The following is a 12008-nucleotide window of genomic DNA, read 5'->3' on the forward strand; positions in this document are numbered from 1 at the left end:
TTAGGGGACTCCCAGATACACCTGGAGAGATTATGAACTAACACAGAGATGCAGCATATTTTGAATATTAAATATTAATGTGACATTATATGTTATCACAGACCCTCTCCACTGTTTAAGAAAATTTCATTTTTTAGAGCAGTTATAGGTGGAATCTAAGCATTCAGTGGCATAGTTCCTAAATTCATGTCTTCCTAAACTAAATGCTATGCTTCTGATTGTTATAGGTTTTAATGCAGGGTATCTATACCCTTCTATTTAAATTCATTTTCTTGTAAAATAGTTTATACTTTCTGGAATAAAAAGCATCTTCTTTTGACTAATAACTATTTTGAGTGGTTCATCAATCTTTCCTTTATCTCTATATTTACTTTCATTTCTGCTACCTTCTGCTTGGTTCACCACTGTTTTAGTGAAAAGTGGTGAAGAAACTGATTTACTTTGTGTAATATTTTTGCAAAAAAAAAACACTGGAGTTGCCAAAGGAAAATAAAAATCCAGTCAGAGAGAGAGAGAGAAAGAAAGCTTAACAAGCCCAGAACGAAGGCATCCATTTTCTTGCAAAGTCATCCGATAATGGGTTGCTTCTAGTAATGGGCCCATTTTCTTTTCAAGCACAGATTTCACCTTCTTTTCAGACGAAGCTTCAGTTTTGCTGTCATGAAACAAAAATGATGATTCTTATTGTAATTTGGTTGAAACAAACAGGGAAAGAGACTGTGTTTCAACCAACATTTTATTAGTTTCATTTTGATAATTATCACTGCCATTGTTCCCATGTTCAATGTTTGCTAAATAAATCTGACAGTCTTTAAAGATAGGTGTCAGATCAGATGGGTTTGTGACATATGCCCGGATGCTGGGAAAGATTGAGGGCAGGAGGAGAAGACAACATAGGATGAAATGGTTGGACAGCATCATTGACTCAATTGTCATGAGTTTGAGCAAACTCTGGGAGACAGTGAAGGACAGGTACGCCTGGCATGCTGTAGTTCATGGGGTGCAAAGAGTTGGACACAACTGAGTGACTGAACAACAACAATTCACAATTCAATCATGAAGACAAAGTTTAACACAGCTAACTTCTTGTTAGTTGCATTTCCGGTATGCTTTATCTCAATAAATACAGGGTAAAGGGATATTAGTTTTGGAATTTGAACTCTTTAGCTTACCATTTGAAGTAATAGAATCAAAGGCTGTCTTGGTCCACGTCCCAGGCTTTGGACTGATGAGAGAAGAGTTACCAGTTATAACTCTTACCATTTGATAGTCCTTGTGAAGGTTGAATCTCAGTGCCATTACCAAATCCAAGAAACTCTCGGCTTCCTCTGGAAAGTCCAAACAAATCTTTAAAGCCTTTAAAAAGCCTTTCCACTGTCAGATTGAAATTTAACATTTCTATATTTTGCTTTTTCTTAATGACTCTATTCCTCAAGACTTCCTCAGTGACCACAGAGAATGTGCCCACAACTTCTGGTTTGCCATCTTGATCCCAATTCCTATCTGCTTATTCCTTTTCTGTGATTCTTTGGCAGATCCAAGGTCGCCCTAGAGGAGCTCGGGTCTGAGGTAGCTGCCGGTCTCCTGGAAGAGCATTTGGTTGCTCCCAGTTAATTTCTGGGGCTTGGCTTATGCCAAAAATTTCATGATTCTTAGGCTTAGAGTTTAAAACACCATTTCCCCCAGGGGCCTCAGTGTCAGTAGGAGACCCTTCCACTTGGCAAAAGACAACCTTAGTAACAGTGCCAAACTCCAGGCTGCCACCTTGTAACTACAAGGGCATTTTGTACTTTTTATTTACTAACTCTGGCAACCCTGCACTGGGGAGTGAGATAGTCCAGGGACAGGATGAAAGACATAGTCAAGACTCAGCAGAACAACATCATCCGTAGGAGCTAAGAGGATTGGCTTGTTTGTATGGAAATATAACCAAGGTTCCCACACAGGGGTGGTACATGGAGCTTAGTTTCCATTGAAAGCCCCTAAATAAGGGAAAATCGCCTGGGGAGGGGGGAAGTGTTTTTTATACCTGAACCAAGTATCCTGAAAGCAACTAGTTTGAATCAGGATTACCTAGAGGTGGCCACACTCTTTTCCCCCGAATAAAAATAAACACTCTTTGGGAAAGCCAAAGTTACATTTCAAAAAATATGAAGTTGTGACTGTAGATTTTAACCTGTGGCCATTGCTTCTTTGAATTGCCATTTCCCAAATATATTAGCAGGACTGCAGATTGCAGTCACACCCCGTACAGTGTGGGTGAGAGCCTTGGCTTCTGTGGCAGCCACCACCACGGCAGGTCCCTGGATGCTCACCCACTTCCTCCCCAGAGGGTCCAGGAATACCCAACACTAAGTTCTCCATGACAGTTTGCGACAAAGGCCAGAGGGGTCTTGGAGACAGAGGGGCATGGAGTTGTTTTAGATAAAGCATGGGCAAGGTGATGAGATCTGGGCTCTGATGGTTTCTCAGAAGGCAAGACAATGTTTGTGTCAGCAGATTCATAACTTAAAAAATGCCTAACTAGAGGGATCGGGTGGAGAGGGAGGCGGGAGGGGGATCAGGATGGGGAAAGCATGTAAATCCATGGCTGATTCATGTCAATGTATAGCAAAAACCACTACAATATTGTAAAGTAACTAGCCACCAACGAATAAAAATAAATGGGAGAAAAAATTGCCCAACTAAGGAATCAAATATTTTCTATTTAACTGACTTTCATGAAAGGCAACACTTGTGTTTATAATTTATGTATTTTAAAAAAGTGGGTAAAGAATCTGCCTGCAATGCAGGAGTCACAGGAGGCACAGCTTCGATTCCTGGGTCAGGAAGATCCCCTGGAGTAGGAAATGGCAATCCACTCCAGTATTCTTGCCTAAGAAATCCCATGGATGGAGGAGCCTGAGAGGTTCCAATCAAAAGGGTCGCAAAGAGTCAGACATGACTGAGCAACTAAGCACAAATTATCTTTTCAAAATAATATCCCTATTTTTACTGACAAAAGCTGAAATAGTCATAAAAGCTTATTTAAATGAAAGCAATAGCAATCTCTTACCTCAGTTCTTCATCCAGACCCCTAGTACCTAAAATTTAACTGAGACCTTTTCTTTTCCATTTGCTACTATTCTGACTACAAGTTTATACCTTTCCTGTTATTCTACATTCATTCAAATGGGGTTTGTGGCAGATTTTCAGAAAAATATGTATGTCTTCAATATGGAGTCTAGAAGTCTGAGTTTCTTTATAATTCTTCATGGTGGCTAGCACAGGGAACTATCCAAAAGGACAAATTAGTAAACAAAACTGAATGTTACTGAGCACAGAGAAGCAAACATCTGCTCCGAAAAACAGAGACTGGGAAATTCCCATTGGTAAATCTGTTTTTAGTGATGACCAAATACCTGTGGTCTGGATCTGCTGCACATCAGTGTTCCTTGAGCTCTTCAAGCCACGTGTAAACAGGCTCCAAAGTTATTTGGAGATCCACCAGAGAATCACAGTACACATATGAAATTGGTGGCCACAGCCAATTTTTCAGTGCCAGGTCTCTCTGCTTTACTAGGCAATAGAGTCAGTCACAAGGTCTTTCCTCTGTGTGCTTATGGAGAAAGTAACCTCTGATATCCCTTTCTCTTCTTATGAGGACACAACTCTTGTGGACAAGGCCCCCTCTTTTGACCTCATTTATCCTTAAATACCTCCTTAAAATACCAAGAGATGGCTCATACCTCCTTAAAAGGCTTATCTCCAAATATGGTCAAATTAGGGGTTAGAACTTCAACATATGAAAAGGGATGAGCCATAACAAACAAAAATCATCTAAATAAATATCCAATGGTTACATGTTATTCATACATTAAAGTGTATATTTACTGCTCAGAGGATAAGTCTGGGAAGGCTGAAAGCAGGAATTAAAGACACAAAGTTTTAGTTTTCCCTCAATTTCACTTGAAACTAAAAGCATGTCTGTAAATATACTATTGCAAGGCAGGAGAACCAGCTCTATAAATCAGGATATTACATTACAGTTAGTAAACCTCTCTTCTAAAAGGAGGTATCCTTATCTGTTGCAATCTATTTTACAAAAATTCACTAAAAATAGATCAGAAGATTATTCGTTTCTGGAGACTATATAATCTCAACAATCTCTACCCACAGATTAAACGTGCAACTCCGAGTGTACAGAAATTGAATAAAATGTTAACAGTAAGCCTATCTCCCTTAGGAATTTAGTATATTACTGGAAATTATGAAAATAGCTTTCCATAAACTATTCTAGAAAAGTTTAAAACTGAATTTACACAATTTTTCAGAGAAAATATTGACAACTTTTGTGGAATCATAATTTCCTTTAAAGTCTAAATCAATTTACAACTGTATTTTCCTATTTGTGGTAGATTGTCACACTGATGAAAAGGATAAAAATAGCTATTTTGCTGTTCTCTGTACTTATTAGTAACGGTGGAAGTTTTGTCACATGCAAAGGCCCAGATTTATCACTGTTTCAAGATACTTTTAAACAGAATTCAGTCTAGAAGCATTATGGGAGAAATGTCTCTTTTAAAATTATGGAAAACACTTATAAAATAAAAATAAGAAACAGGTGCCTCATACGGAATTGTTCATAAGCAGAGAAAGGCAGTGAAGAGGGTGGCTGAGGTATCTGAAGGGTGTGAGGCAGGAAAAGGGTTCAGTGGTGGCTGCTGCTGGTTTCCTGAGCAAAGAAGGGATCAGTCTCCACTAACAGACTCTTTTAAAATGACCAAGAGAGATCCAGTTTATTTAAGTTTTGCAAGAGTCTGAACATCAGTATGTGATTTTTAATACTTGATAACATTTGGACGAATATAGTATTTTGTGAAATTTTGAACATTAACTTTGAAAAATAAGAGACTGAATGGAAGCATGGTCTGTGAATTACTTTACACAGATTTTTCTTTCAGTCACTATTAGTCGCTTTTCCCTCTTTCATCATAAATACATAAGAGGGTCCATCATGGAAGGAAGTTCTTGCATGATTTCAGAAAAATTATAAATTCATTGCCTGTGGATTCACTCATTTAAAAGTCTGCAATGAGAGCATATTCGATGCCTTGTGCTTGGGACAGAGCAGAAAGGAGCCTACATTATCTTTGCCCCCAGGAATCCAGGCATATGGGTACTTCAGAGTTAGACTTGTCCACTGAGACACACACAAACTAGCTGTTTTTGATCAACTCGCATTCTAACTGGTCACTGCTCTCTTTTCACTGGTTAGAGTCTGTGCCAGAAAAGGTGCCTAAATATTCTGAATCTCTCCCTGGTGATAATGTTACAGCAAGTATTCAACTTAGATTTTCAAACAATCTTATTCCAGTGATATCTGTGTTTGCACATATCTTGATTTCACATTCTAGTAAAAATCTGGCATACTATCTGACAGATTTTACAACTCCAAAGCAGACAAAATAAGCCAATATGAAGCCAACTAACCCTATTCCTGAATGTTTGTCTGCCCTACAAAGAGCACCATCTCTTCACACTATGCAACAGACCTGCCTAATCTGAGTAGCATCATTATATATGAGGCAGGGACTACAATAAAAACAGCCTTAACCCAGGTCTCAGTTCTCAGAACTTTCACACATCATGAGCTCTGCAAGTGAAAACCTCTTAACCTCTAAAATAGAACAACATCTTTTCCAAAAGGCTACTGTGAAGGGCAGGTAAGAAGGTAACACAAATGTTAGACCTTATTTATTATTTTGTTTCCACTGGCTTTTAAAATCCAATCCATGATCTTTTTTTACTTTTAAGAACCATGATACTTAAACCAGTTGTCCCTTCACCTGGATTCACTGTTCGTGCTGAAGAGAAAGTACCTACAGCAGAATTCTTAAGAAGTTGGCCCTGATAACTTACTGTTTCCTCATTTTCCTCCTTTAAGCCAACTTCTTGGACCATCTTCTATATTGAAGAAACCTAGAGTCCTTATCCCAACCTACACTTACTCCTACATTTCTTTCAAATACACTTTCCCCAGGATATGACATGAAATGATTGAAGACACACCACTTTTCATACAAAAAAACAAACATTGGATTTTTTGAATTGTCACAATTGATGCACATTTGAGGTGAGGATTTTATCATAGTCTCTGTGTCAGAAAATTATTTTTACACTTAATAAGAAGGGGGATTTTAAAAGAAGTATAAAATCTGTTGTACAGCATAAGCTAGAAGTACAATGACCGTGTAAATAGCTACAAATATGAGACATGGCTGAGTGTGGAAGAGTGAGTAGTGGGGACAAAGGGAAGATGTTCTGTGTGGGAAGAAATCTCTTTTCTTATTTTTAACCTAAATTATTGTAACTTTGTTATTTTTTTAATTTACAAGCAGTTTGTCAATCTTATAATGAACCTAAAAGCATTCTTGGTCATGATAAAAATAGAAAATCACATCTGGCCACCTCCATTGTGAAGAAGTGAGGAGGACAGCAGCCAAGAAAGGGTGATCTGTGCCAGCCCCTGTGGGTCAGAAGACTCCAGAGAGCCTGACCACACAGATATGCACCTCCAGTGTCTGCTAGACAACTGAGGAAGACAAAATATTCAGGATTAGCATGGTCTTTGCTTGAAGGTTCCAAGAGGAAGAGATAGACTACATCAAAAATAATGGCATTCTAAAAGTCACAGTTGACTTCAGAAATTCATAGCAGTCCCTATATTCAGAGCCTTTGCCAAAATGTCAAGGCTGTGCTTTTGTTAAGAGCACTTTAGAAACTCATTATTGACAAGATCAATTAGCATGGGCAATACAGTGAAGAGAGAAAGAAAATATGGAAAAGGTTGGTCTAGGAGAGACACACCTTTCTGTCCACATTCCACTGGTGAGGGAGGGGGCCCTGGGAAATCTGGTTGCTGGTGAACAGCTGCTTTCCAGAGACAATTTCACAAGAAAGGGGAAGCACATGTTTGATGAACATTAGTCATCTCCGCCACAGCTAAATCTCTAGATTTAAAATGTTTGGGTAAACAACTAGTATAGAATTTTCAAATTGAATTGTGTGTGGTCTTGAATAAAATCATTTCTTTGAGTGATTTTTATGATAAATGTAAAGTTAGTAATCTCATTTTAAATGGATGAATGGTAGGGCCCAGATTCTAATGTAATCTTTGATTACATTGCTAATCAAAGTAAGATTCTTAAGAATCTTCAATTAGGCATTTTAGATTATCCATTAGATGCATCATGGATGGGCTTCGCAGGTGGTGCTAGTGGTAAAGAACCTGTCTCCTAATGCAGGAGACATAAGAGATGCAGGTTAGATACCTAGGTCAAGAAGATCTCCTGGAGGAGGGCATGGCAACCCACTCCAGTATTCTTGCCTGGAGAATCCCATGGACAGAAGAGACTGGTGGGCTATAGTCCCTAAGGCCACAAAAAGTTGGACACAACTGAAGCAAATTAGCATCAAAGTACACGCCTTATGGACAGTTTTAGAGGAGAAGTTGTATTTGAAGCCAGCTGAGATTGTGTCATCTTTGGTCTTGGCCAGGTCTTATCCTAAGTTGCTGACTCTCCTTTTGTGGCCAATGAGTTCTCATGAATCTCGCTTGTCCAATATTTTTCTCTATTGAAAATTTCCTTATGCTACCTAGTCAGTAAAGATTGCTGCTACCTAAGAAAACACGTCTCCCTGTAGATTAACAATCATAAGATGTATAGAAATTGGAGGAAGTTGGGAGGCAAGGTAGAATCCAGACAGTTTAAAATAGTATGCCAGGTTTTGCATGCTTGGTTTTAGTTACTATTACCACTAATAGCCATATCATCAAACCGCGTAAACCTAAAAACGTCATATGGTAAAATCACTCAGTTTTCACTTAAATGACAAATGGAAGAGTTTATGTGCACACTAAAAACCCACAAGTGGTGTGGAAGGAGTAAATCAAAGGATACATACTTATTTGCCTATGTGTCCTTTTTTTGGCTAAATAAAATTCTAGCTATAAAAAATAATTTATATAAGGATTAGAAAAATAAATCTTGTAACTTGCTCTCATGTTAGGGAAAGATTTGAATTTCAAAAGGGTAATGAGATAGTAATAGTAGTCAAGGTTACGGAGGCCAGAGGATGGACATCTGAATGGGAGCAGGGCTGGCACTTCTATGTAAAGAAACATGTGTAGAATATCTCTCATATTTATGAGGAGTCATGATTAATACTATTACAAAAGTCACAGCATTTTGCTTACAATATGAATTCAGTTTATGGTTCCTACTCTGAATGCAGAGGCATAAGCTATCAAACCACAATAGATTTACTGAGCCAATAAATGAGAGAAAAAAAAAGTTGTTTTAAAATACTTAACCTTGATTCAGGATTTCAGATTATACTTCAGTAAAAACAATTATTTTAGCAAGAAACTTTTCCTTCAACTTTTAGTAAGTATTTTGTGATACATATATATAAAGATTAACTTTAAATTTATTGTATATTTTTATTCTATCTAGGGATATATTTTGGTATCTATAAAAAAGATGTGAATTCAAATTCAAATATTTTATTGCCAGAAATGTCAGTAACTTCACTGAATAAAAAAGCCTACCATAACTTTATTAAACCTTCAGTGTTTAGTAAATTCCAAATAAATCAGACTAAAAGCAGTGATCACATTTCAGCATTTTACCTTATGACAGTATAAAATATTCCACAAATCAAAATTTTTGGATAAAGGATATTTTCTGATGAGAAAAAAGGTGGAAATTGTAAAGTAATTAGCCTCCAACTAATAAAAATAAATGGAAAAAAAACAGAGAGTATCTAAAACCTCTTGATCAGGGTTTACAAAAAAAAATAAAATAAAATTTCAATTATTGATTTAAAAAAAAATTCAAAAGCAAATTAGTTTGAAAAATATTTTATACACAATCACAATAAAACTTTAGAGTAAAAATCAAGCTGTTTTTATTTAGAGAGTATAGTTATGAAATAAAATTTTCTTACATATTCCCTATGGATATCTTTCAATTATTTCAAATGTAAGAATTTGTGTCTGGTTAACAATTTAGAAAGGATATATTTATTTACAATTGTGTAGTCATATTCAGCAGAAAATGGCAGCTAAATATGAAGACTAATAAAAAGAAAGCTATATTTTTTCCACAGCTTATTTTAGTTTTTGGTTTTATTCTGGTGCATGGCCAAACATCCTAAATCAATGTTAGGGTATTAAGTTCCCAGAGCTGCTATAGCAAAATTCCACAAACTAGGTGGATTAAAGAGACATGTACTGCCCAAGAGTCTGAAGGCTGGAAGTCCAAGATGAAGGTGTGGGCAAGATTGGTTTCTTCTGAGGACTATGAGGGAAAGACCTATTCCAGGCTTTTCTCTTTGGCCATCTTCATGTTCATACAGCTTTCTCCTGTATGTTAGTCCATCTCCAAATTGCCCTTTACAAGGAAACCAATCATATTGGATTGTGGCCCATAATCACTTCATTTAACTTGGTAAAGACCCTATCTCTAAATAAGGTCACATCCTGTGGTACTAGGGTATAATGCAGGATCAGGAAATACAATTCGACCTGTAACAACCGTAAATCTCAGTAATTAGGTTTGCTTTGAGCTGCCAAACCATTTGAGAGCATTTGAGAGTAACCATTCTAGTCATGTTCTATAAGTTGTGTAACACTGATACCAGCCAAGGTTCTTGGCTTTCCCAATCAATAGAAATTGATTAGAGGCCAGACCAGAAATTCAGGCAAGTCTTTACTGGGTCTCCTGCTGCAGCAAGAGAGAGCAAGAAAAAACAACAGGTTCCCTTGCTCTCTTGCTCTCTGAGGTTGGGGGCAAACTTATTCCTTATATGGGTCAGAGGGGAAGCTTAAGTGGTTTGCCCACCCTTTAGGTGGTATCGTGTGGAGCGTGCATGCACAGTACTCTGCTTTGCTCCAGGCTATTCAAAAGTGGCAGTATTGGGTTTTTTGATCTCCTTGTATCTTTTGTCCAGAATTTGCACCAACTGTACATGCATGCAGCTATTTTTAACCCATGCAGTTTCTTTGTATTTTGTTGTTCAAGGAGAGATGTGTCCAGGTGCAAGCATTGCAGTACTGCAGAAAAGGGTTTCAGATTCCAATGTCTCAGCACTTGAACGAATTCTTTAATTCCTCTGCCTATCAAGATCTCCCATATCAGATCATCATATATTCACATCAGTGTTATTTCATTATTAAGTGAGTTGTATATCCCATCTCAATAATTGACAAATAGCTCTTAGAGATATTAAATTGCCAACTGGATAATAACCACGAAATTTTTATTTTCCCACTTCTAAGAAACTATTTGGTGTCTAGGGTATATTTTTATTATATAAGCTGATAGGATCAATCAAAGTAATATTCTAACTCATAGAGTTTAGAGACCAATTGCCACTTTCTATCTTGTCTGTAAGAGTTTTGTGTAACAAAGACTATTAATCCAGCATGCTTGCTTACCTGAAAAATTCCTTAATTTCACAAGAAAACCCCATTACCCAATAACTCCTCCCACTAATTGGTCTTAATACTATTCTATCTTCTGAACCTGTGTTTTAATAGCTCATCAGCACGTTTTGTTCATGATGAGGAGGGTGTTTTTATTTCTCATTATAATGTATTTCCAAACCACTGCCTGCTCATCCTCAAAGTCATCTGTTCACTTTGCAGGAGGCAGTCTCTGGGTATTTAATCTAAGTAGAGTGATAAGACAGGATTGTGATACCTAGAAATGAAGCAGATGAGTGTGTTCAGAGAGAGGATACCCATGTTTCCAACAAAACATATTAATGAATTCTCTGTGGATTCCACAATACTGTTTTCTAAAAATAGATATAATAGTCTAAGTCTTAATAGAAACCCTGAAAATCTAAATTACATTGAAATTTTTATGATTGTATCAAATCTGAAGATTGTTTTGGGCACTATATATACTTTAACAGTGTTAATTCTTCTAATCCATGATTATGGTATATCATTCCATGTATTTATATCATCTTTAATTTCTTTCATCAATGCCATATAGTTTTCAGTTTACATATCATATATAGTAATGCATATACTGAATATTTTGATTTTGTATCCTGCAACCCTATCAATTCTAACAGTTTTTGGTGGATTCTTTAGGGTTTTCTATACATCATGTGTCATCTGCAAATAGTGATGGTTTTACTTTTCTTATTTGAGCACTCCTCATTTCTTTTTTTTGGCTAACTTCTCTGAGTAAGATTTTCAGTACTATGTTGAGTAAAAGTGGCAAGAATAGGCATCCTTATCTTGTTACTAATCTTAGAGGAAAAGTATTAACTCTTAAAAATTGAGTATGATGTCAGCTGTGGGCTCTAAATGATTTCTTTTGCATAGAAATCAAATGCTACAGATTATATTAGATATCTAGCATACTTTTATGAAGTGGGACTTGTTATGGTGTATAGTGTATGCCCAGCTTGAGTGAAAACCAAATTCCTCATCATTTCACTTACCAAATATTGCTCTTTAACTTGGATTCTTATTAACTCAGAAGGGGAAACTTTTTTCTAGCTTTTCAATGCAGTGTGTACCTTTTTAAAATAACTGTATGTGATGATGGGGCAGCCCCATCCTTGGGGTCACTTTATTTTCAGTTAAAACTATCCAAATTTTTCACTAAGGTTGGAAATTTCATATAATGTCAATCTGAGAGGTCTGTCATTTAAAAACCTTCTGGAATATGTGATAACATTGTTGTATATTGAAAAAATTTTCAGAATAATGTGAAATGAAAAGACAAAAATAGAGGGGAATATTTCACCTATACTCAAACAAGAACATTTTACAACTTATAAATGCATCAAATAAAGTGAGAAAGGTATAATCTGGTCTAAACAGAAATTTTGAAAATATGGCATAATATAGTTGGAAGCAAAGCAAGAAATGCCCCAGTATTACTCTCCAACATGAAGGCACAAGCCCTGGAGATTATCCAGACAAGAAAGCCCCAAATTGG

The 12008-nt window shown here is 36.7% G+C and overlaps 1 pseudogene; it reads right to left on the bottom strand.

Moving 5' to 3' along the window:
- Window positions 1–230: 230 nt before the first annotated feature.
- The window catches only part of LOC136150960 (nuclear pore complex protein Nup50 pseudogene), a 49777-nt pseudogene continuing 37999 nt past the window's right edge, over window positions 231–12008 (bottom strand).

This window comes from Muntiacus reevesi, chromosome 19 (genome assembly GCF_963930625.1).
Source record: "Muntiacus reevesi chromosome 19, mMunRee1.1, whole genome shotgun sequence".
NCBI lineage: Eukaryota > Metazoa > Chordata > Mammalia > Artiodactyla > Cervidae > Muntiacus > Muntiacus reevesi.